The sequence below is a fragment of the Canis lupus genome, chromosome 7 (assembly GCF_011100685.1).
Source record: "Canis lupus familiaris isolate Mischka breed German Shepherd chromosome 7, alternate assembly UU_Cfam_GSD_1.0, whole genome shotgun sequence".
NCBI lineage: Eukaryota > Metazoa > Chordata > Mammalia > Carnivora > Canidae > Canis > Canis lupus.
In genome coordinates this window covers 57,289,224-57,315,211 of record NC_049228.1, presented here as the reverse complement: position 1 = coordinate 57,315,211, position 25,988 = coordinate 57,289,224, and the positions used below count along the sequence as shown (strand labels likewise).

Genomic DNA, 25,988 nt, shown 5'->3' with positions numbered 1-25,988 from the left:
ATGATATCAATAACAACTGGTATTTTGCTTTTCAGGTTAATTATGTCATAATGTACATTAACTGTAAGAAAGCCACATAAATATCATCTGTTTGGTATTTACAAAGAATCATGTCTGAAGACAAATAATTTTCACAGAATTATCATATTTATCCCAATTGTGCTACCATGTAGTTACACTGTCCAGAATTATTCAGTTATCCAGACCTTACCTGTAAAATTTTAGCCAAACTATATGTTCTTCAAAGATCATTTCAGAACTAAAATTCTACACACTGCTTTGGATTACATAGTAACTAGATCAAATGTGGTAGATATAAAATAAAACAGGTTTTATTTTAAACCTTGGCTCTCTGAAATTCCATAAACTTGAATTTACACACATTTTAAAAGTTGGAGGGACTGAACTCTTCATGGTCCTCATAATTTGTCTATAAATGGAAAGTCCATTAAGTTTACTAGGACTGGTATGTACAAAGTCAAACTACTCCCCCTTCAACTGTAGCCATTTCTCTAAATAGTCTTCAAAAGCTGTGAGGGTTTTCTAATGCTTATTGGCTTACAGGCCGAAATTATATATTAAACAATTAGACATAAGTACCTGTAGCACAATGGTTTTTAATCAGCTAACCAATAACCAAGAAGTATTGCAAGATACCTGAAAATTGTGTTCACTGAGTAACTTCTACATATAAGCATCTCTTTCCAAAAATAGGTAGAAGCCACTGTTATTGGTAAAAATTTAAAAGTCAATAAGTAATATTAAAAAATATAAATATTGATATAAAATATATGCTGAATGAAGGAGTACTTAATTCATAAAATTTTAATTTATTAGATTAGCAAGTCTTACGGGTTTTACTACCTGATAAACTTTTGGTCATTCTCTATTTCCTTAAACTACAAATACAAAATGTACCGTGTGGGTCTATACACTGTCATGCTGTTAAAAATGGATCCTTGACTTTGTAAAGGTAGCAAAAAGTACTGAAAACAATGCAAGCTTTTTAAATCCAACCCTAAAACTTCAATGAGCTCAAAAAGGACATTTGCTCGAGTCCAGGGAATGTGAACACAGCATGAGAAATGTGAACATTCTTGGTAAGCTGACATCATCATGACAACCTTGGCAGGGCTCCAAGTGTCTGAAGCAGAACCGACCAAGTCTTGTTTATGAAGTGGGAGAAAGAAACTTGGACTTTCTGATTTACACCTTGGCAACAAGGAGAGATAGTTAAAAGAAAGGGAACACTTTTTACGGACAGTATCTGGCAACATTCAGTGAAGAAATGAAAAGTGGAGAAAACTATCTGAAGTTAAAAACCGCTCCCCCCCCCCCCTTTTTCGGAATGAGTCATTCTGAGTCTCTCTCCTCCCTAAATATATATACACATGGAGACATAAAAAAGTCTATTTATGAAAGTAATATAACCACTTTACAGTTTGGAAAGTAAGAAATAAAATAACCCATAACAGTTCAGCCTCAATAGAACTACTATTATACTATACTGATGAAGATTTTTAGCTAATATTAGAACATTCTTGCCCCAAGTCCTTTAAAAATAGAGCCAGGGTCTTTAAAGATCTTTAAAAAATGGACCCAAAGACATTAAAATGAGGTTTAAGGAAGGATAAACATTTCTACTCAAACTTGTGGATGTCCCTATTTCTGACTATAGATGTGGTCTAGCTGATACTGCTTCAAACTAAACACAAAACCCCTTTGCTCTAGGAAATTTAAAAACAGTATTTAAATGCAGTTTTAAAAATAGCCCTACATGCTAACTCTCGTAGGTTATAGATCACATTTTAAAGTTCTTATTTGGACATTTGTCCTTCATTATTTAGCAAACTATAAACTGAAAAGCTTTCATTTCTATTTTATGCAATAAAAAGATAACAGGAGTTATAAAAACATCAAAATTCATACTGTAGAAACAAACCAAGCAATGGCCTACTGGTTTCAAAATACACATGAAATCCAACTGCTCAAGGTTTTATATTTCTGTTCCACATTAAGTTTTATGGCACATCAGGAATGTAAAGCATAATGTTTTAATAAAATTACAATTTATTAGATAAGTTCCTACTTTTTGATAAATGTACTCTGTTTTTGAATGGTATGCCTATTTTTCACAGCAAAGAGAACAAACATTAGCAAAATAGTTTGTGAGGAAATTGACACAAACATTTACCTAGAGATCTGTATCTTAAATTAACTTCTTTGTCTTTGGGCTAAACGTCTGCTACTTCGGTCTTTTCAACTTTTAATTTTTATGATGCACTGTTGTATCTCCTTACCTCATTAAAAAACGTTGAAAATAATCAATGATGCTATTTTAATGTAACTAGGAAGTAATTTTCATTCAACTGCGTTAAACCAGTAAGAAGCAACCAAGCACCATTTGAGTGCCTTAGTCACATATCCTTTTTAATCACAATTATATATTCACTTTCTAAGCTCTCCAATGGTTTTTAAAGGCTATCTTTAGGTTTATTACTCATTAAATCTGACTCAAATTTATCAGTAGAAAAAACTTAAGTTTAACTATTAATGCAAGCAGGAGAACAACAATTACAGTTCTTGGCCTTAATTTAACTCAGATATAAATAATAATAAAGGTTCAGATATTTTCCATGAAAAGCTTTACAGTGTGGATTAAAGGCCCCATATGACACAAGTTTCATATAATTCAACCAAGTTTATGAGTCACAATTCATTTAGTGAAATTTAACCAAGAAAAGTGTGGATATCATTAGTTCAAGGATGACTTTAAACATTCAACGTCCTAGAAACTTGGAAAACAAATATTCTAATTAATACTTGAACTCCAAAATTTAAGTATTTCTGAAGCAATGCTTTCCTCTTATCAGGCCTCTTATTTAAACAGAAAATATCACTAACACAAAACCCCCAAAATTTGCTCGGCATGGTTCAACAGACACACAGTTTAAATCTGACCAGCTACCCCCTGTTAAAACTCTCAGTACATTCTTTGAAAAGATGGATTAAAATATTAGTTTCCAAGCCATAAAGAAATGCCTGTGAAAAGGAATCTTTTCCTCAGTGGAGGTACACAGCTGTTGATATGTCGATTTATGGAATTATCTGAAGTACATGTTTTTTGGTGCAAATGCATTATGTCTAAAATGCCCAAAGTTAAATGGAGAAATAACATAAATGAAGATGGTTCGAAAGTGCTTCTAGAGCTAAGTATTCTCAATGTAAAAACAAAACCAACAACACCCTCTTCCCTCTCAACCCCCACCCCAAACAAAGCCCTTTCAAGCAGCTGCAGGATACATCTTATCAGAAACCAGGCAGGCACCAATTTCCAAACTTAGGGTGTTGCAAAAGTTCACTTATTAGGCAGTTCTTCAAAACTTTATCATTTTCCCAGGCAAACAAGATTACCACTGGGGATTAAGTCGCCAGATCAGCACACAAAACCTGATTTAAGCGATGATAATGCTAAGGCAGGGCCCAGAGTTCTACAGGACACTGGGAAAATGCATCCCAGGCCAATCCCATGTGGGGTGGAAGAAACCAATCTTCTTGTGCTGCCACACTGGCTTGTCAATGGGAATCCTGTCCTCCTTGCTACCAGTCACTGTTGGAGGATTCTGGGATGTAGGCTCCGTAAGGCAGCGCTGGAGAGCAGCCTCTAAGAGTGCCAAAGTTTCAGGAAATGAGGGGCAGAACTGGAAGTCTGGGATGACAAGTTAAATGAGAACATGAAGGGATGTGGATTGGCATAAGGAGGTGAGGATGGAAAATGGAACAGAAAAAGGAGTAGGACTGGGTCTCAGGGTAGGTTAGTGAGGACAGATGTGAGTCAAAGTTTACCCCCTTCCTTCTTTCTGTGGATCTACTTCCTCTTTCCCCAGGATCAGATTTAAAAGACCAGACTTATTGAATATCTGTGATTATGAGAGAAGGCAAGAATCTCCATGGAAGAAGGGTTTGGAAGGATGAGGTAAGAGAGAAATCCAGGCTGATCTGGGGTCTCTAGAAGACAAAAACTCCCCAGCTGTGACCGTGGGATAGAGGAGTTCCCAACGACCTCCCTTCTGGAGCTGCTACTAATATAAACTGGTATAAACTGAGAACACAAAGGGAATTAGAATATAAATAACAAAACAAAGCAGTTCAATGAATTTTTTATTAATAACAGACCAACTCATACTAAATCTTTCAACCATACATTTCCACACGCCAACTAGATCATCTGTTGTTTTTGATAGAGTATGGAGTTCTTAGAAGAGGCAGATGTTAATATGGAAATAAAAGTTACATTCATTTTCTATTTAGGATGAGAACCTATATGTACAACTTTCTTCGCTGAGTTTGATTCCACTTACGCTGAATTAATATTTTTAAATATCGTCACATAAAGAAATTGACAAAATAGTTCTAACCAGATGCTGATAAAAGAAGAGTCTGTTTTTTCAACATGACTTTTGAGGGCCTACCATGTGCCAGGTATTTTCTCAGGGTAAGGGATACAGCAGTGCTGGATCAGAGAAGTTCTGAGTGCTACTTTTCTTTCTTAGCATAATACTGCGACAAAGGAAGTATCTCAACTTGTAACTGGTCTTTGTGAGCCACTATTGATCTACATAATAGCTATTTCATTCATGTATGGCCAACGTTTTTAACCTTGGCCCAACTATAAGGGTTGAAAGAATCTGTCACACTTTGTTAAGTTCTCAAGTCACTGGTGTAGTTTATTGAATTTCTTGCTTTGTTTACATCAGGATCTTCTTTAACTCTACACTTGAACTTTTGAGTTACATTAGATAAAAGTATATTAGAAAGAACACAAGGTTTACCAACAGATATCTGATTACTGTACACTGCAATCACACCTTTGCCAGGTGGAATCTGAAGGGCTTTCTGATAGTGAATCAATTAATTCTATGCTGTTCTGAGTGTGTGAAAATACTGGCCAGTGGAACCTGGACCTTTAGGATTTAGAACTGTTAGAGGGTTGGGGAGGGCTTAACAGAGGGGTGAAAGGGAAGAGGCTAAAACGGGAGAGCTAAAAGTCTCCAAAAAAGTCAAGAAAACAAAGTTCTATCCTTAGAAAGATTATACAATTTTTATTTTTTTATTTTTAAAGGTTTTATTTATTTACTCATGAGAGACACACAGAGAGAGAGGCAGAGAGAAAGGCAGAGGGAGAAGCAAGCTCCCTGCAAGGAGCCTGGTGCGAACTCAATCCCAGAACTCTGGGATCATGACCTGAGTCAAAGGGAGACATTCAACCACTGAGCGACCCAAGTATCCCCAATTTTTATTTTTTAAATTATTTTTATTTTAGATTTTATTTATTTGTTGGTTGGTTGGTTGGTTTGAGGGGGAGGGTGCAGGGGGAGGGTGCAGGGGGAGGGAGAGAGAGAGAGAATCCTAAGCAGGCTCCACGCCCCTCATGGAGCCCAATGCGAGGCTCCATCTCACAACTCTGAGATCATGACCTGAGCTGAAATCAGAAGTTGGATGCTTAACCAATGGAGCCATCCAGGCACCCCTATATAATTTTTATTAATAAACTGATGAGTGGGATCTCTGGGTGGCGCAGCAGTTTGGCGCCTGCCTTTGGCCCAGGGCGCGATCCTGGAGACCCGGGATCAAATCCCACGTCGGGCTCCCGGTGCATGGAGCCTGCTTCTCCCTTGCCTGTGTCTCTGCCTCTCTCTCTCTCTCTCTCTCTGTGTGACTATCATAAATAAATAAAAATTAAAAAAAAATAAATAAATAAACTGATGAGTTAGAAATGAATGATTACAAATAAAAGATGTCCTATATAGGTCTATGTTAAGAAACTGGTAAATATTGGTGAAGCCAAAGAAACCACAGATAACATATGTGAGGTATAAACCATCTTATAATCTAAACTGGCAAATTCATTAGCATTATAAGGTTGCAATAAAATGAAAGAATCCTATAAAGAACTTATTAAACTCAACACCAAAGAAACAAACAATCCAATCATGAAATGGGCAAAAGACATGAAGAGAAATCTCACAGAGGAAGACAGACATGGCCAACAAGCACATGAGAAAATGCTCTGCATCACTTGCCATCAGGAAAATACAAATCAAAACCACAATGAGATACCACCTCACACCAGTGAGAATGGGGAAAATTAACAAGGCAGGAAACCACAAATGTTGGAGAGGATGCGGAGAAAAGGGAACCCTCTTACACTGTTGGTGGGAATGTGAACTGGTGCAGCCACTCTGGAAAACTGTGTGGAGGTTCCTCAAACAGTTAAAAATAGATCTGCCCTACGACCCAGCAATTGCACTGTTGGGGATTTACCCCAAAGATACAGATGCAATGAAACGCCGGGACACCTGCACCCCAAGGTTTATAGCAGCAATGTCCATAATAGCCAAACTGTGGAAGGAGCCTCGGTGTCCATCGAAAGATGAATGGATAAAGAAGATGTGGTTTATGTATACAATGGAATATTACTCAGGCATTAGAAACAACAAATACCCACCATTTGCTTTGACGTGGATGGAACTGGAGGGTATTATGCTGAGTGAAGTAAGTCAATCGGAAAAGGACAAACATTATATGTTTTCATTCATTTGGGGAATATAAATAATAGTGAAAGGGAATATAAGGGAAGGGAGAAGAAATGTGTGGGAAATATCAGAAAGGGAGACAGAACATAAAGACTCCTAACTCTGGGAAACGAACTAGGGGTGGTGAAAGGGGAGGAGGGCAGGGGTGGGGGTGGATGGGTGACGGGCACTGAGGGGGGCACTTGACAGGATGAGCACTGGGTGTTATTGTGTATGTTGGTAAAGTGAACACCAATAAAAAATAAATTTATTAAAAAAAAGATATTTCACCTATTTAAAAAAAAAAAGAATCCTTTAGTGCCAGAGGTCATTCCTTTTTCCCCTCCACATTTATATTTTGTGTTCTCTATATTGAAATTCCTATTAGTGATGAAAATACTATTTAACAATGTAAGCAAAACAAAATTAGCAAAAGATTATCTGAGTTTCACAGATTTTGTGAAATATGAATAGCATAGCATGAAAAAAATCTTTAAAATACATAGATTTCCCATGTTTAAAACGGGTGTATTATATATAATACATTCTGTTTCAGTGCCTAAAAGAGTGCCTGGCACATTAGGTCAATAAATATTTATTACATGATAATGAACAAAGGCAAGATCACTATGGCTAGAAAAATTGCGATTTTCATCAGGGAGAGTTCAAAATTAACTCAAATTGCCATCAGCACTACCTTCACTGTGAAAATTTGTTTCTTTTCTACCTACAATGAAAATTTAAGACTTTAATGACACATTGTAGCTAAGAGAAAAACAAGCTGTATTTCTCTCCAAACCTCCACAAAATCAGGATGGCATTCTAATCATACCAGAATGCGCTCTGAAGAGACCTCAGAGATAGCAGAGTTAAATTCTCTCAATTCATTGCTCAAACTTGGCCTAGAGAGATTAAATGATTTGCCTGAAATCTCACAGCACAGTAGTAATTAGAATTCTATTCCTTAGGACCTCCCTCCAGTGTTTTTGTTCTTTACTGTATTTAAATAAGTGTTTTGTGAGAAACCAAAAGTCATAGGCAAGATAAAAGGGAGTAATAAGAATCAACTGTATTTGCCTGATGATAAATTTAACACAGAGATCACTATCTGAACAGACTCTGTTCAAGAAAACTCCACAAACAAAATTGCTTTTATAGGCCTTTAAAAGAATGAAAATTTGGAATCAGAGATGGAAGAAAAAAATTTTAAGAAAAGATAGTCTCAGGATCTTTATCTATGTTGAATGGCTCAGGTCTAATTATGGTATTCTAAGTGTTTTCCAAAACAATTGATCAGTTATATGATTTTACAGATCTATATCTAATTCCTTTAAAAAAAAAATCTCGAAACAAGAAGCCTATGATGAAAGAAAAAATAGTGAAATATAAAACTGTATCTTTGGATAAATAAATAAATAAATAAAGATTTCTTACTTTGCCTCTTTGGAATAGATATATTTTAGATACGGCTGTTTTATCTGGATTTCTGTTTTTAATCACTATTTATAAACCTTACTTTAAGAAATCAAGAACAGAGAGAAAGTTGTTAAAATGACGGGGCTTTCCTTTCATGTTTCGAAGCTTTCCACCCAACATTTTAGTCACTAGCAATAGTTTGATGGAATAAATCCAACCAACATACAAACATATTAGAAATTTCTTATTTCATGTTTATCTTTTTAAATAATGACAGCTAAAAAAAAAAATCACTGATTTCATCCTGCTATTTATAAAGATGAGGGAACTAAGGACTTCTTTCTTAGTATCCTGTCACCCTTAAGTGCAATTTAAATTCACAGAAAGAAAAAGAGGGTGTTAACAGGTAAAAACCATTCTATAAAAGAAATGGAGAGTTTTGAAGCAAACAAAAGCATTTAAAAGGTTATAAGCCTACCGAACGGAGTACAACTTAGGTCCATACAATAGTTGAAAAAAAAAAAGAACATTCTGTACAGTGAAGCAAAATTCCATACACATTTATTATTAGAGAAGGCTTTTTTTTTTTTTCCAAAATGAATATATCTAGAAGTATTCTTTGTTGCTAGGAGCAACATTCTTACAACCACATTCTATTGCCTGAATCAGGTCATGATTACCTTTAAACAGACCCTGCCATTCTAGAGAAGCACTTTTTCTTTCATTCAGGATTTCTAAGGAAATGGCTTTCATCTTAGGCAACTAAACATCTGGCTTCTTGGTTTGTTTTAAGGAGCAAAATGGGAAAAGAATGAATCACCATGAAGCAGGTCAGGTTAGCAATTTTTTCCTATTTCAAAAAAAGTTATAGTCTCCAAAAGTTTTTCCTTGAGAAAATGAGTAATTCAAAATGCACTGGTAATTATAGATCAGGGATTTTCAAATACGTCTAACGATCATTCACACTAATCTCCCCTGTCTGCTTTCTAAACTCTTACATACAAGCTGTTTAACTGTGATTCCACAGAGTCAAAATGCCACGAGGTAAAAGAGTGAAATTATTCCAGTTTTACTGGGCTTTCTGAGTTTTCCCATCACAAAGACAATTAAAATTAGTGTAATTTTGGTGTACTTTTCTTTGATTCTTGGAACAGATTCTTCTATTTATCCCTTTCCTACTTGATGGCTGGATAGTTCAATCATTTATTCCTCTGCCCACTTACACTTGTTTCAATTCCTAAAATATATAATAATAATAACACCAATAAAGAAGACTGCTATTGTCCTTATTACCACTAGATACTGAGATTTTATTAGATGTCAGGTACTGTATATGTGCCTTATAGATGTCTTTCAATCTTTACTATGGTATTTGGTATTATCATACCCATTTTATAAGAAACTGAGACCACAGAGCTAGCAAAGGGCACAACCAGGATTTGAACCCAGGTTTATCTGACAATGCCTAAAATCTCCAGTAAGGTGTGAAAATTACCCTCTATGTACCCCTTGCATACATGATGATCCAGTTTTGCCTATTCCCCATGTATTAGTGGCTTCATTGTATCTATAATTTTATTTTTTAAAGGATTTTACTTATTTATTCATGAGAGACACAAAGAGAGGTAGAGACATAGGCAGAGGGAGAAGCAGGCTCCCTGCAGGGAGCCCAATGTGGGACTTGATCCCAGGACCCCAGGATCACAACCTGAGCCAAAGGGAGATGCTCAACCACTGGAGCCACCCAGGGCCCCTGTTATCTATAATTTTAAAATGATAACCTTAATGAGTTTTTGGTCCTGTGTGGCCCCTCCCTGCCTTTGTAGTTGATTCCTGTGCCACTCTACTCCTTCCTTTTTGACTCTAAGGACTCTGACCTCCTTTGGATGCCTTTCATACAAAGGGCGTGTTCTTGCTTAAGTCCTTGCACACTCTGTTCCTTGCGTTGGCAATACTTTCTAACTCATCCTTGACCTATCAGCTTACAAGTCATTTCCTGAACTCAACCTAAATTAGCTCTTCCTTTTCAGCTCTCAAGACATCTTGAACTTTTCATTCATAGGCTTTATCTCCATGTGTAATGATTAGCATCTTTCCCTCCCGGGACTGCGAACACCCCCATGACAGAGACTGACTTTATCCTGTCCAACTTGCATCTCCAACAGCTAGCACAGTGTCAGGCATGTAACCTAAACAGATATCCAGAAAAGGCCACTGTAGACTGGGAAAAAGGAAGGCCTCCGATTGTTTTGTTAGCTTCACCTAGTATTCTAAGGCATGTCTGAGTTAACGTAACCTACATGGGAGCTGTCATCCTTTACAAAACTCTTTTATCCAAAATATAAAGAGAGAGACAGAGAATTTCATCTAAGCCACGAGTCACAAACATTTCTTTATCCTAAATAGAGCTATCCCTAGAACATTACAATTTTAAATAATTTTAATAACAAGTAAGCATTACTACAAATAAATTATTTTAAGGAATACAGCAGGACACATGTATCTAAATTAGTTGTCTTTGAAATGCATCATTCTGGGGACGGTGCAATGACTGCCATGACACTATTATTGTTCTAGACATTTCTAAAGCTTCTCTTTGGTAACTGCCTTTAAAATCAATTTGCTAAATAAACACGAAAACCTGCCTCCTCACTTCATGGTGATAAGTCACTATTCCTTAGTTGGCACTGTCTGCTCCCTCCTTCCATTCACAGGTGACACATTCAGCTTAGCCCCCACCACTAAGCTTGAGGGATTCTCATCCCCTGATGCATGGGCCTTTGGCCAGAAGCATTAAGATTTACAGCAGAATCGGCAGGTTCAGTCAGCCCATGGAGGCATGGGACAGAGGAGACCCTTTCAGAGACAGCACCAGACTTGTGTGGTTCCCCATACTGGCATCCTCATTAACACAGGTGAGACAGGCAAACTGCCATGTTGTGACCAGCCAGGAAATGAGACCCGCCTGCAGAGGGCATTGCTCATTACGGGAAGTCAAGTGAGGTCTTGGTGAGATTTCAGTACTCTTTGCTTGGCGGGGGTCCTTTCACACCTCAGAGTCCCCATAAACTTTCTCCCAAAGTGGTGTAAGCATAGCTTTTCATTCCTCTGCTGCACAATGCTGATTTTCTTTCCTATGAAAACCACTGCACTCAGTATGGAGTTCAGAATTAAAAATAACTAGGGCTGGGGGCAGGAAGGAATGAATAGGGAAAGCATAGAGGATTCTTAGGGCACTGAAACTACTCTGTATGATTTATAATGATGGATATATGTCATTATAAAGTTGTCTAAACCCAAGAAATGTACAAACTGCTATAGACTGAATGTTTATTCCCCCAAAATCCCTATGTTGAGTTTTTTTTTAATAAAGATTTTATTTATTTGAGAGAGTGAATCTGACGCACACTCCAAGCTTAGCTTAAAGCTGGATGCAGAGCTTGATCCCATGACCACAAAATCATGACCTGAGCTGAAACCAAAAGTCAGATGCTTAACTGACTGAACCACCCAGGTGCGCCCCTATGTTAAGGCTGAATCTCCAATATGATGGTATTTGGAGAGATTCCTGGGTGGCTCAGTGGTTGAGTGTTTGCCTTTGGCTCAGGTTGTGATCCTGGGGTACTAGGAACAAGTGCTGCATCGGGCTCCCCACAGGGAGCCTTCTTCTCCCTCTGCCCATGTCTCTGCCTCTCTCTGTCTCTCATGAATAAATAAATAAAATCTTTTTTAAAAAATGGTGGTATTAGGATGTAGAAGCTTTGGGAAGTGATTAAGTCATAATCCCTCGTGAATGGGATTAATGCCCATAGAAAAAAGACCACAGAGAGCTCCCTTACCCTTTTAGACATTTGAGGACACGGGTCAACGCCTTCATCTTCGACTTCCCACCCTCCAGAACTGTGAGCAATACATTTCTGTTGTTTATAAGCCATTCAGTCTATGGTATTCTGTTATAATAACCAGAATCAACTAATAGAAAAACCAAAAGAATGCCAGATTGTATGGACTTATGGACTCCAGGTCATACTGATGCATCACTGTAGGTTTATCATAAGGACCACTCTGGTGGGGGATGTGGATAGTTGGGGAAGCTATGCATGTGCTGGGGCAGCAAGTATATGGGAAATTTCTATATGTCCCTCTCAATTTCGCAATCCTAAAAAAGTTCTAAAAAATAAAGAAAACGCTGTGTCGAATGTCTTTCTTAAGAGAACAAAGAATTAACTAATAAAAGAGGACAGGGCAGTTTTCTAGGATGTCATGTAATACACAACTTTCAAATTCCCTTGTGAGGAATGTTCATTTACTCCATTCCCTGTGGCCACAGTCATTTCTGGGTGGTGAAAACAACAGGCCACTGGAAGGTCAGGGTCAAAGGAAGTAGTAGCAACCTCAGGCCAGAATTAAACAATGTATCTATCAGAAGCAGGTCTGGCTACACAATTTGCAAGGCACAGTGCAAAAGGACAACGTGGGGCCCCTAGTCCCTAAAATTACTGAGAATTTCGAAACAGGGAGGGCAGCACATTAAACCAAATGTGGGGCTTCTGTGACTGTACAGGATGCAAGCCCATGAAGCCAGACCTGAGAAGAAGCAGATAAGCGTCCCCAAACTCCCCCTGGTGCATTCAGTTATCATTCTTCCTACTGAGACACATATATGCCTCAAAACCATATGTGGGAGGCTTTGCAAAAACAATAAAATGAACAAAAAGCCCTTCGCCTTCTGCTTTAATTTTTTAAGCAAAGTTAAGATGTGCCCGTAATTTTAATAGTCAGATGCTACTGAGTGTCGTATAACGGAAAATGAAAAACAGAAGCTCCTGCCCCATATCTCCCAACTGGATTCTTCCTCCCCACCAGAGCTGTACATTTTTAACTGAGCTGTTTCTTTTGACATTTGCCTCTAAATATTTATCACTTATTGATTATGTAGGGGGCTTATTATCCCACCTCTACTTACACCATACTCTCTCCCCAATCCTCTTCATTTGGTTCTGTGTCAATTTGGGGATTATAATCAATATTCAATGTTTATATGATTCAGTTCACAGTGGAGCCAATATGATTACATCTTTTCCCATGCCACATTTCATATTTTTCCCCCAGAGGGATAACTTCATTTCTACAGTTGCTTTGCTTTTTAAGTGACTATCACTAATTCTTGTTGATCCAAAGTATAAAACTCTTGTTGATCCAAAGTATAAAAACTCTCTGTAGGGGCACCTGGTGGCTCAGTCAGTTAAGTGCCTGCTTTTGACTCAGGTCATGATCCCAACATACTGGGATGGCAACCTCCATTGGGCTCCCTGCTCATTGGGGAGCTTGCTTCTCCCTTTCCCTCTTCTCTCCCCACTACTCCTGCTCTCTCTCTCTCTAATAAATAAATAAAATCTTAAGAAAAAAAAATTTCTCTCTATATGGTCAAAAACACAAGGGAATCAATCAATTCTCTCTTCAAAAAAAAAAAAAAAAAAAAAAAAAAAGAATGCTGGGGCACCTGGGTGGCTCAGTGGTTGAGTGTCTGCCTTCAGCTCAGGTCATGATCCTGGGTCCTGGGATCGAGTCCTGCATCAGGCTCCTGCTTCTCCCTCTGCCTGTGTCTCTGCCTCTCCCTCTGTGTCTCTCATGAATAAATAAATAAATTCTTAAAAAAAAAAATGCTGAAGACCATTTCCACCCTTTGCTTTTCTGGAACATCTAGAGTTCAAATGTTGAGCCTTCTGGAGACGTTCTCTAATTTCTTTTCTATACTACACTTCTCTCCTTTTTTTTTTTTTTTAATTTTTATTTATTTATGATAGTCACAGAGAGAGAAAGAGAGAGAGGCAGAGACATAGGCAGAGGGAGAAGCAGGCTCCATGCACCGGAAGCCCGATGTGGGATTCGATCCCGGGTCTCCAGGATCGCGCCCTGGGCCAAAGGCAGGCGCCAAACCGCTGCGCCACCCAGGGATCCCTACACTTCTCTCCTTTAGGAAATTTTACTTTCTGGGAAAATTCTTCATATTTAGCTATCCAGTCATTCCACTACATTTCTTTATTTAGGGAATATTTTCACTTTATTTATTTTAAGTCAGCTCTATGCCCAACCTGGAGGCTGAACTCATGACCCTTAGATCAAAGTTGCATGCTCTACTGATGGAGCCAACCAGGTGCCCCTATTTGGGGGATACTTTTAATTTCCAAAAGAAGAATTTGCTTATTCTGCTTCTTAAAAGAAAAAAATATATATATCCTAGGGCACCTGGCTGGCTCAGCCAGTTAAGTGTCTGTCTTTGGGTCAGGTCACGATCTTGGGGTCCTAGGATCAAGCCCTGCTTTGGGATCCCTGCTCACAGCAGGGAGTCTGTTTCTCCCTCTCCCTCTGCCCCTCCCCCCAACTCATATGTATATACTCTCTCTCAAATAAATAAAATCTTTATATATATTTTAATATTTATATATTATATAATATTTATATATTATTAATATATTTAATTAATATATAATTAAGTATAGAGTATCTCAAAGAAATAAAATCTTTATATATATTTTAATATTTGTATTAAATATATATAATGTTTTTGCTTAATAAATACCCTCTACCTGCCCATCTCTTTCAGGCAGTTAAGGAGTTTTTCTTCTGATTTCTGGAAGGCATTTTTTACAAGATTCTTTTTTCTTGTGACTGTCATGTTAGTCTTCACAGGTCTGATGCTCCTGTTTGCCAGTTTTGATTTAAGAGGGAGCACTAAAACTCAAATGGGAAGTTTTGTGTGCAGGAAAGGGCTTTGCTGACTAGTGATCAGCTGAGGAGTCTACATTTTATTAAGGGACCTCCAAATGTTAATATCCACAGACCCTTTTTTGAGGATCATTCTTCAAAAAAAAAAAGCCCACAAACAAAACAACGCCACCCCCTGCCTGAAGGAATTATACTCAATAGCAAACTCCAAAGCCAAGTGGCAGAGGGGTATGGGAGTCACAGAGAGTGTTCTGACTTCCACAGATCTGTTTTCAGTACAGGTATGTATCTTTACTATGACTTTACTCCACTGAAGATGTGGTCAATTATGGGTGAAAATCCCATAATTTATTCTAGAGATTTATTAATGTCTTTCATTCTGTTACTTCCTCTCCTCTTCTGCTTGTTCCTAAGGGCCTATATGTGCTCCTTTATTTGTTTTCCTGTGCCTGGGAAGAGAGCAAATACTAAATATCCAGGCTGACTCTGCACCTTTAAACAAGCTCTTTATGTTTTTCATTTAATTTTTTAAGATTTTATTTATTTTATTTATTTATTTATTTATTCATTCATTCATTCATTCATTCATTCATGAGAGACACACAGAGAGAGGCAGAGACAGAGGGAGAAGCAGGCTCCCTGCAGGGAGCCCGTTGTGGGACTCAATCCCAGGACTTTGGATCACGCCCTGGGCTGAAGGCAGGAGCTAAACCGCTGAGCCACCCAGGCATCCCTTTAAACAGCCCTTTATAGAGAGTTCTCCCTTTGCTTCAGACTTTACTCTTTGTTTCAGAAATACTGTTATTATGCCAGCATTTCCAGGTAAGGGGAACTATATTTCTATTTAATAGTCTTTTAAAAATACTAAAGTGCTCACAGATGACAGGTTTCTGATTTTGTAAATCCAATTCCCTGATCCTGCCATACAGCCGTAAGGAAAAAGGACACAGCCCTCAGAGGTCTTCTTGAGCAGAAGAGGGTTTTTTTTTCCTCCCTGTTGTCACTACCACCACTTTCATTACCTCACACAGCAATGTGTTCATACACAGATGACCTACTTCAAGGATCACCTACAGTTAATTCCCAAATCTCAGACTGGCTCCTTACCTCCTGATCTCTCCATAACCACATACACCTGGCCTACTTCCTCATTTATTTTTCATTGACTCTGGCTATTTTTCATGTTAGAACCATCCAACCACGATGAGAGAGGCAAATCTGTATAAAAATCAATCAAAAGTATAATACTATTCCAAAATTAAATGGTTTCTGGATATTTGTTTTCCTTCAATAAAATTAAGAAAGAAGAATCAACTAAAATACTACCTCTGAACAATCAGATCTTGCTACTTTAATAGTATGATTAACCATAAATTCATTTGGGTGTATAGGCCCACTCTATTTTAAGTTCTGATTTTAGACAGAAAATTATTTTCACAAGTGTTTGAAAATTTGACTCTCTCCTACCTTCAACAAATGGGAAATGGAATCAAAAGACATTCTATGAAAGACTTTACATCTGTATTTTATAATTTGCAATACCTTGTTTAAGTCAACTCATTTAAAAAATTCATAAACAATTTTTATTTTCTAGTAGAATTTATAAAATGTACTATGTTTACCTCCTATAAAATCAACATCAAGAAGGTAAATCAATAGGTAGAAAATGGAATGAAATCTCTTCTTTGAATCCTTTCATTCGTCTTCTGAAGGCATATGTGCTAGGGTAATAATTAAGATGTTGTTGAGTACAGTACAAATATCTCCATTTTTAAGTGTGATCATCTATGTGCATTGCTTAATAATGACTACTTTCAAGCAATGGTACAAAAATAAAAGTTTATAAGCCATTTCTGCCACCCTCAACAGCTACTAAAAATGACCACAGTTAGTCTGGCAAGGGTAGGGGGAAAAGGCAGAGATAAAAAGATACAAGAATCATGCAAATCCTCAATATTTGGACTAAGTAGCTATAATCTTCAGTATCTCCCACACCAGATGTTGTGGCTCTAAGAATTCCTATTCCAGGACACAGTCTCTCATTCATTCATCTTGGCATCAGTATTCACTATTCACACTTTCTTTCCATTCTGGTACATTTACCCTTAGGGTACTCAAAAGATCTCTCTGGAACCTGTCACTTTCTAAGTTAAGACATTTTCATGCCCTTTACAAAAACCTTTTGAAGAATTTTAGTGGGTTAATGATCTAACATCCACTGTAATTTACTTTAAATTACCAATAATATTTGAAATTATAATATTTCTCCAGTTATAATAGAAATCTGTAATATGAATATATGCAGCTAATCAGTGATGGAAAAACTGGAATGTGTGATTTTCTCAGTTCTTCATAATCAGTTGTAAAGGCCAATTACAGAATAGAAAAATTACTGGGGAACATGAAACACTCAAATATAAAACAGCTGAAGGAGACTAATTTACATGGTTTGACCAAATGATGGCAAGCTAGTGTTTACTGGAATAAAACACACTGTGCAAGACATCAAAGGGATAACCTAACTATTTATACTTCTTCCAGTTTCAATTTCAAAAGAACAAAATTCAAGATATTTTAACTATCAAAACTAGACTGTATTCTAATGAGAAGAGATTTCTCAGCAGAGATTGCATTTTTAAAGCAGTAATATCCCACTAATTATACAGCTGCCTGTTTGTGTACCTCTTTAAAGCTATTAAATCTATATCTATATATCGAATCACTTTTATACTGACTAGCCAAAATTGACTGCTCTTCCAAAGAATCGTATGGCAAATGTGTCAAGTACATAATCAATCAATCAATCAATTAATTTTGGGGGGGCAGGGCAGAGGGATAAGGAGAGAGAATCTTTTTTTTTTTTGTAAGATTTCATTTCTTTATTCTCGAAAGACACACAGAGAGAGGCAGAGACATAGGCAGAGGGAGAAGCAAGCTCCCTGTGGGGAACCTGATGTGGGACTCGATCCCAGAACCCCGGGATCACGTCCTGAGCTGAAAGTAGATGCTCAACCATTGAACTGTCCAGGTGCCTAGGAGAGAGAATCATAAGCAAACTCCTTGCTGAGTGCAGAGACTGAGGTGAGGCTTAATCGTAGGATCCTGAGATCATGACCTGAGCCCAAATCAAGAGCCTGACACTTAACCAACTGAACCACCCAGGGTCCCATATAATCATAATTTAAACACCTCTGGATCTGGATTCATATGTCAAATTTGCTTAAATTGTGGAGGCAAACTGGAATTATAGCTTGTTAGTATTCAGCTTTTTCAATAAAGTATATGAGGGGTTTGGTTTTGAATCAAAATTGATGGGCCTGTCTTAATAAAATAGAAATAATCCTGAAGGGATCCCTGGGTGGCGCAGCGGTTTGGCGCCTGCCTTTGGCCCAGGGCGCGATCCTGGAGACGCGGGATCGAATCCCACGTCAGGCTCCCGGTGCATGGAGCCTGCTTCTCCCTCTGCCTGTGTCTCTGCCTCTCTCTCTCTCTCTCTGTGACTATCATAAATAAATAAAATCTTTAAAAAAAAAAAAAAAAAAAGAAATAATCCTGAAAAATTGGATATGCCACAATTTCCCTCATAATTATTACAAAAGTATACCTATGCTTCTTAGGGAAAAAAATATTTTCCTGTCTCTAGGAAAAACAATCTTACTTGAGGACACAATATGCCTTTAAAACACCAATTATTTTAAGGGTTTTTTTTTATTTTTTTATTTTAAGGTTATTAAAAACAATTGCCTAGGGCAGCCTGGGTGGCTCAGTGGTTTAGCGCCGTCTTTAGCCCAGGACCTAATCCTGGAGAGGTGGGATCGAGACCCACATCGGGTTCCCTGCAATGGAGGCTGCTTCTCCCTCTGCCTGTGTCTCTGCTTCTCTCTCTCTCTCTCTCTATCTCATGAATAAATAAGTAAAATATTTTTAAAAAATTGCCTAGCCACTAACTTTAATTCATGGATCCATTCTGTGTTTTGGACATTACCTTCTTCACCATTGTTTCTTTATAAAATGAATATGGTGTCATATCTGTATAGTTAGCCATCTTGGTCAGAAGTATCAATAATCATCTATGTATTATTTGTGGCAGGTAAAAGTGAAATAAAGAATTTTTTTTTTTTTTTTTAGAATATCCTTGATTTGGGATGCCTAGGTGGCTCAGCGGTTGAATGTCTGCCTTTGGCTCAGAGTGTGATCCTCGAGTCCCAGGATCGAGTCCTACGTCCGGCTCCCTGCATGGAGCCTGCTTCTCCCTCTGCCTATGTCTCTGCCTCTCTCTCACTCTCTGTGTCTCTCATGAATAAATAAATAAAATCTTTTAAAAAAAATAGAATTTCCTTGATTTAGTAAGATTTTCAATCTTTGGTGGGAGATCCCTTTTGATCCAGGCACTGAAAGCCTAGGTCTCAGTTTTCATTCTTAACAAATCAGGCTTCAATAAAAGATTTGAGAAAGTGTAAGAAAAAGCTTAAATGAGCTAACTCAATGCCCTAACCTCAGTCTAGGAATCCTGGAACATACCGAACTTTCTTTCTTTCTTTTTTTTTTTTTTTTTTTTTTAAAGATTTTATTTGAGAGAGAACAAACCATCAAGGGGAAGAGACAGAGGGAGAAGCAGACTCCCACTGGGCAAGGAGCCCCACGTAGGGCTCAATCTCAGGACCTTGAGATCATGACCTGGGCCCAAACAGACACTTAACCAAGCTGCCCAGGTGACCCCATCCTGAACTTCCAAAAGAGACAAAGTCTTATAGTTGGTAGATTTTCAGTCATCAATATGTAGAAGGGAGGGTTGTTTTGAAGAGGCTCAGGTATTCTTCCTGGAACTTTCTGAAATAACCAAAGGAGAAGCCTTTGCCAGATCTGACTTTAAGGTGTACTCTGGTCAAAGTTATCATTCTGGTATCATGAAAAGAGTAATATTTCAACATTTCACTTCCATAAACACTTACCCTATACCTTCCCTTCCCAACACAGACTGTGCAACACAGAAACAGTACATGTGACAGAAAAACAAAATCTAAAAGTATATTTACTGATTATTTTTAAAGTCCGGTATGCTACTATTACCAAACATTCTATCTCACGAATACATTAATGTTAGTAAAATACATTTATAAAATTGTCTAATTTAGCTCATGGGACTGATGTACAGAAAAGTATTTTATAAACATAAAGAAGGGACACCTGGGTGGCTCAGCGGTTGAGCATCTGCCTTTGGCTCAGGGCGTGGTCCTGGAGTTCCCAGATGGAGTCCCACATCGGGCTCCCTGCATGGAGCCTGCTTCTCCTCTGCCTGTGTCTCTGCCTTTCTCTCTGTGTCTCTCATGAATAAATAAAATCTTTTTTAAAAAAATAAAAAATAAACATAAAGGAAATACTAACAGCAGAAAAACATAAGAAAAGTACATGAGGAAAAGAGGATAATCAGATCAAAATTTTAAAATAAGAGAATATACCATGTGCCAGACACAGATAGAAGCACAAGAAAACATCAAGCCTTTTACATTCTTTTTTTTCATTCTTTTTAAAGTAAATTAAAAAGGAAACTGATTTCCAGAGCATGAACTTAATGAAATTACAGATTAGTGAATGATAAAGCAAAAACTCAAACCCAAAACTACTTCAAACCTGTGTCCTTAGTCATTTATAAGAATTTTTAAAAATAGGCAAAGGGCAGTGAGATGGAATTGTTTTTATGTCCCAACCTTCAGGAAGAATGTTGGTTCAAAACAGTAATTTCAAATATAAACAGAACCTTTATATATACAAAATTAATTTTATTTTTATTGGGAAACAATAAACATCATTTCAGTTGGCTTTAACTTTGATGTTCTACTACTCTGGCAACAATAGATATTTTAGTTTATTCAACTGGAAAAAAATACTAGCCATTCACATCATCATGAAATACTGTCATTCCACACCCATAGTTACACTAAAGCAACAGAAACTACCTTGAAGTATCCTGGTCACTGTACAAACATATCATGGAGATTTCTTATAAATCCAATAGTTAAGAGTTCAAATATCTTATGGAAAGTGGCACAAAAATCTTTTATAAGATCATGGTTTCAATTTTTAGTTCAAAAACTACAGACACTATACATAAATGTTATATAGGTAAATGTCGTTTGTATACTATGATGGGGAAATGGGAAGTAGAAATGAGGAGGCAAGGTTATCCAAAGCCTACCCAAATCTCATTTCAGGATGCCCCCTCTTCACACTCCAATTGCCTGTGCCACCAAGCCCCTCATCCAAAGGCCTTCTTCTCAACACTAATCCTGAGTATTTCAGGCTCATTTTGGAAGGAAAGCAACACCATTAAAATAATGCAAAAGAGGAGTGGATTTTTTTTCAATATGAGTTAAACTTATGGATATAATGCATATAATAAATAAAAGTTAAAAGACAAATTCCAATGTAAGGGAGGAGAGGATTTATGGAGGTGGCTGAAGATTTCCAGAACCCCTTCAAATAGTATTCCTTAGGGCAGCCCTGGTGGCTCAGTGGTTTAGCACCACCTTCAGCCTAGGGCCTGATCCTGCAGACCTGGAATCAAGTCCCACATCAGGCTCCCTGCATGGAGCCTGCTTTTCCCTCTGCCTGTGTCTCTGCCTCTCTCTCTCTCTCTCTCTCTGTATCTCTCATTAATAAATAAATTTTTAAAAAACCGTATTCCTTAGATGTTGCTGAAAGTCTTTGTAAATCATATATGGTCCTCCAGATTAGACACCTATTCACCAATTCCGTTCCATCTACCCCTTTCCTTCTTCAAATTGTTGGCTCCAGTAGTTTCAAATGTACAACTTTATTTCATTGAAATAGACTGCTGTCTCTCCCTGTCTGTAACAATCCTCCTCTCCCCACCCTGTGACCCAGCAGGAATACCACCCTGTAGTACCACCAATTCTACTCTCGGTGAGTTAGGAGCCTTTTTTAGATAGTCGTGTAGCACCGTGTGTTTGCCCCTCTAGTGCTACTTATTACCTTACTCATAATAGTATTTTAGGCAGGCTTAGATTTCCTTGCACTTCAGTGACTAGCACAATGTTTGACATAAGAGTCCTCAACAAATACTGGCTGCATGGATGAACTTATAAATAAAGTTAGACAAGGGCTACTCAAATAGAAGACAAGAAAGAGAAACATCTTCAAATAGACTACAGTTTATATATTTATAGGAAGAGACTTGCATATAAAAGAGAAACATTCTTTTTCATGGAGATCCACCAATTAAAAACCTAAAGGGTTGGTAGCCCAGAAAGTTGTGACATTGAAGCTTTTAATCATCTTCCTGATCCATTTTTACAAGAAACTCTAACTAACACATCATAAATATGAGATAAACTTTGGTTAAAATTATTAACTAAAACTAAGTACCAGAGCCAACTGGCAGTTATGCAACAAAGAAGAGTGATGTAAATTATATTTTGCTTCCGGCTGGCTGGGAGGTCTACATACCAAAACTGGGTTGGCAGCTTTTAGTTGTTGAGAAAGTCCTACAAATATTCTGGAAAAACCAGTAGATGGAATTTAGGTCCTCAGTAATACAGCTTTTTACTGTCAACAGGTGAAATGCAAAGTTGAGAAACCAAGTAACATCATATTAGGGTCATGTGTTTCACCCTCAACACCCTGAATTTAAAAAAAAAAAAACACACTGAATAGCTCTGTTTAAATTTTTTAAAAAGAAAAATGGAGAAGTTATCGACGTCATTTAGGCTACTTGGAAAGGACAAGGTGGGAATCTACTTAAACATCTTCATTTCCTCTAAGCCTTCCTTACTCATATGGCTATCTAGCAGTGCTAATTTTTTTTAATATTTTATTTATTTATTTGAGAGAGAGAGAATGGGAGAGAAGGAGCATGGGCAGGGGAAGGGGCAGAGGGAGTGGGAGAAGGAGACTCACTGCTGAAAGGGAACCTGATGTGAAAGTCAATCCCAGGACCCTGGGATCACTACCTGAGCAAAAAGGCAGATGCTGAACCAACTGAGCCACCCAAGCGCCCCTAGCAGTGCTAATGTTCTTAATTTATACATCTGCATTTCAGGTTTTCAAATGGATCCATGTCAAACAAAACCAATACCAAGAAAAAAAGCTGACACAGAATAAAAGCACTAAACACTTCATTTTCTTTTATAACGCACTAATGTAAATCCCTTCACTTTCTGCAAAGCAGAAAGAAGTCTCTATTTAAGTGAAACTGAGACAAACCATGAGAGACTCTTAAATCTGAGAAACAAACTGAGGGTTGCTGGAAGGGAGGTGGGTGGAGTAACCAGGTGATGAGCCTTAAGGAGGGCACATGATGTGATGAGCACTGGGTATGATATGTAACTGATGAATTACTCAACCCTACATCTGAAACTAATGTTATACTATATGTTATCCAATTGAATTTAAATTAAAAAAAATAAATGAAACTGATCAACTACTGTTTTCAAGTAGTATTTAAAAGATCCTACCATTGAATGAGTAGCAGAAACATCAGATGCTGGTTTCTGACTAGTAGAATCCTGCTTAGTAGATTTGCATATGCATAGAAAACAGCGGATACAGGTAAAAGCATGCTTTTTCTTACTATAACTTACTATACTATAACTTCAGAGGCAATCAACTGGTTGTCCAAGGCTAACTTGGACTGTAACTTTGAGCTTAAGACTTAGACATGCCTTTTTCTTCTCCTGACAATTTTATAATACCTAGCATTAACCCAAATTCCATTGATTTACAGAAAACATACTCCTCTTTCTTGTATTTCATCTAGTTTTAAGATCACCTCCCAGAAAAGACAAACATAGAAAGAACAATCTATCAATAAGGTCCTCATTGTCAAAGTCCAAATTTTGTTTTGTTTTATCAAGCATTTGCAAGCTGAGCACTCGTCTAGGTTTCAGGGATACAAGGATGATGTACAGGGTCCAGTCCCAAACCTGAGCAAGCCAGGGAGACAAACATGAAATGTAATAACTATATGAAGTAAAAGGCTACATGGCAGTAAGAAGAGTGAATTTACTTACAGAAGGGATGACTAATTGCTTGGGGAGCCAGATAACAATCTCCATGGAAAGCAACATTAGTTGGGGCTCAAGGATGCACAGCGAGGACATTCCTGTCAGTCACAAAGACTATGACATGTTTGAGGCATTCACTTCGATGCTCATCTATTCCAGGCAAATCACATATACTTACCTTTTTTTTTTAAGACTATTTTTTTTTAGAGCAGTGTGAAGTTCATAGCAAAATTGAGAAATACAGACAGTTCCCATATACCTCCTGCCCCCACACAAGCATAGCCTCTCCCATTATCAACATCTCCCACCAGAATGGGACATCCAATATAATTCAATGAACCTACAATGACCCATCATAATCAACCAAAGCCCATAGTTTACATTAAGGTTCACCCTTGGTGTTGTACACTCTATGAGTCTGGATAAATGAAGGATGACATGTATGTACCACTGTATGTATATATGTATGTACAGGGCAGTTTCATGCCTGTCATCCTCTTCCTATCACCACTGCTTGGCCCTCCACAAGAAAACACCGCTTAATAAATGTCTGCAGCCAGGGTCCCTGGGTGGCTCAGCTGAGTGACTGACTCTTGAGTTCAGTTCATGTCATGGTTTTGAGGTTGTGGGGCTGAGCCCCACATCAGGCTCTGAACTTGGCGTAGTGTCTGCTTGGGATTCTCCCTCCCTCCTTCCTCCCCTCCCCTGGGTCGTGCTCTTGTTCTCTCTAAATAAGTAAATAACATCTTTAAAAAAATAAATGTCTGTAGCCAATGAGGATCACTGATCAAAACGGAGCTATTTATTATTTCAAAGTTTGACCAAACTTCTATGAACCTCTGGATCTTCCTATCTGTCAGCAGTGTGTCACAGCTGGTCAAGTAATATTCATGGAATATCAGTCAAAAAAGCTACAGAGAGGTCTCAATATTTCTTCAGTTAGTAAAAATACCATTTTCCTTTTACACTCTGAGTCATTGTTCCCACTGCCTCACTAATAATGTCTAGATTACAGGAACTCTATTTTTTATATATTAAGATCATAAAGTCTCTCTAGATCCTGATACTAAGTACAGAGTGATTAAATTATTCATTTTAATGAATGGAAGTAGATCCATAAACACCCTTCACAGCCCAGCCCTAGTTACTTTCCTGCCCACTCCTGGCTACTCTTTCTCATTCTTGCACACACTCCTCTCTTCATTCCCTTCTCTTTCCTCTTCTTTCCCCTTTCCTCCCTCTCTCCCACCTATGCACACACAATATGAATGTGGCTTTTCAAAAACAGGCTCTGCATTTTGATCAGGAATCTGAGAAACATGATTCCCCAGTAATAATAATTAATAGTGAAATTAAACAAACAAAAAGCATTGCTCAGCACTTTAATTTAAATATAGCTAACCAAGAAACATTGGCTTTGGGACTCAACATAAAATGTAGTAATTATCTTTACAGAAGGTGGACAAAGAGTCTGCATTTGATCTGAATGGTACACCTACACCACTGTTCCCAGTGAAGACAGAGCAGCACAAGCATCTGAATGTTATTTTATTGTATTGCCTTTCCAACAAATAAGCCTTAAGGAGTAGTATATTCCAGCAAAGCTTCAAGTTATCAGACATTCTGAGAATGAGTGAGAAAAAGGCATAACTAATTCCAATAGTCACATTGTAGAGCCCACATGCTTCTTTACAAGATGTAGCATGGCTTTCACATCATGAATTTGGACAATGAGCCAAATTACTTGAAGTACGCATATGTTGAGCATATATATGTATAATACATATATACGTTTTAAATATTTTTATACTTTAGAGAAAAGATAGTTAAAAATTGGCCTTGTAGAGAGTTTTTTTTAGGGCTTACAGATTTGAAACTCTTTCCTTCTACTTTCAGGCACTAACAAAGAGAAAGATACTCTGTTGACAATATTATTTGCTGCAGGCCACACACACACACACACACACACACACACACACAAACATACACATATACACCAAGCTAAATGTCATATATAAATAATAAATACATATATATATAAATAAATATATTTGAAGCCCACATAGTCTTTTAAAATCAGAATGGTTAAGCGTATGGTTGTGAATAAACAAAACTTTCAGTTGAAAACACACACACAAAAAAATGGGGATGGGGTGGGGGTTGGGTCAGGTACCATTCAAAATAAAGACTTCTTACTTAATATCTTCATGATTAACTAAACCACATCATGGGGCACCTTGTATGT

The 25,988-nt window shown here is 37.6% G+C and overlaps 1 protein-coding gene across 5 annotated transcripts in view; it reads right to left on the bottom strand.

Annotated features, from left to right (window-relative positions):
* The window catches only part of GAREM1 (GRB2 associated regulator of MAPK1 subtype 1), a 201,541-nt gene that overhangs the window by 82,119 nt on the left and 93,434 nt on the right, over positions 1-25,988 (bottom strand). For 2 of the 5 annotated variants that reach the window (XM_038543585.1, XM_038543584.1), the window contains exon 1: positions 8,470-8,554. The exons of the other annotated variants lie outside the window; for them this stretch is intronic. The gene's annotated coding sequence lies outside the window, so the exon portion shown is untranslated. Of the gene's footprint in view, positions 1-8,469; positions 8,555-25,988 lie in introns of those variants that run through there. 5 annotated transcript variants of the gene reach the window in all.